Source organism: Medicago truncatula, chromosome 2, assembly GCF_003473485.1.
Source record: "Medicago truncatula cultivar Jemalong A17 chromosome 2, MtrunA17r5.0-ANR, whole genome shotgun sequence".
Classification (NCBI taxonomy): Eukaryota; Viridiplantae; Streptophyta; class Magnoliopsida; order Fabales; family Fabaceae; genus Medicago; species Medicago truncatula.
In genome coordinates this window covers 24,118,636-24,119,787 of record NC_053043.1, presented here as the reverse complement: position 1 = coordinate 24,119,787, position 1,152 = coordinate 24,118,636, and the positions used below count along the sequence as shown (strand labels likewise).

Below are 1,152 nucleotides of genomic sequence, written 5' to 3'. Positions count from 1 at the left end.
ACTACTTCGGTAAGACCGTGCACTTGCGGTTTTATCTCATCAAGTTTTTGGCGCCGCTGCCGGGGAGTAAACTAATTTGATTAACTCTTTCTTTGTGATTAGAACTCTCTTCTCTTCCTCTTATCTTCTACTTCTTTCTTTTGTTTTACCACTGACTTTTTGGGTTCTCGGTTTCTTATGCGAAGAAGTAAAAGTCTTGGAGAATTTATTCCTAAGATCGAAAGATTTTTGCATAAGAAAAAGAGAGAGGCACAAAATAATACTGCTATGGCTGAACGCACTCTCAAAGAGTATGTTACTCCTTCAACGGAAGAGCCACAAGCTGTTATCGTGTACCCAACGGTTGAGGGTAATAACTTCGAAATCAAGCCTGCACTACTCAATTTGGTGCAGCAAAATCAGTTTTCTGGATCACCCACTGAGGATCCAAATCTCCATATTTCTTCCTTCCTTAGACTCAGTGGCACCATAAAAGAGAACCAAGAAGCCGTAAGACTTCATCTCTTTCCCTTTTCCTTAAGGGATAGAGCTAGCGCTTGGTTCCATTCCCTAGAAGTCGGTTCCATCACTTCATGGGACGATATGAGGCGGGCATTCCTTGCCCGATTTTTTCCCCCATCTAAAACCGCTAAACTTAGAGATCAAATCACGCGGTTCAATCAGAAAGATGGGGAGTCTCTCTATGAAGCGTGGGAGCGTTTCAAGGAAATGCTCGGACTTTGTCCCCACCATGGCTTAGAAAAGTGGCTTATAGTCCACACGTTTTATAATGGCTTGTCATATACCACTAAGATGTCTGTTGATGCAGCTGCAGGTGGAGCTCTAATGAACAAAAACTATACGGAGGCTTATGCCTTGATTGAAGACATGGCTCAGAATCATTACCAATGGACCAATGAGAGAGCCGTCACCGCTCCTACCCCCTCTAAGAAAGAGGCAGGTATATACGAAGTTTTGAAAAGCATAATGTTAATGCTGTCACAGCTTCTTCTGCATCCCCTCCTTGTGAAATCTGTAGTGTATCCGGTCATATCGGTGTTGATTGTCAGTTAGGTAGTGCTGCCAATATTGAGCAACTGAATTACGCTCAATATAACCAAGGAATGAGGCCAAATCAAAATTTTTACAAAAATCCTCAAGGTTCCTATGGAC

General features: G+C 42.6%; 1 non-coding gene across 1 annotated transcript; it reads right to left on the bottom strand.

Moving 5' to 3' along the window:
* Window positions 1–630: 630 nt before the first annotated feature.
* LOC120578747 (small nucleolar RNA R71) lies at window positions 631–737 on the bottom strand. Its single transcript, XR_005644558.1, has one exon. It is a non-coding gene; the product is annotated as a small nucleolar RNA R71 (small nucleolar RNA).
* Window positions 738–1,152: the final 415 nt, after the last annotated feature.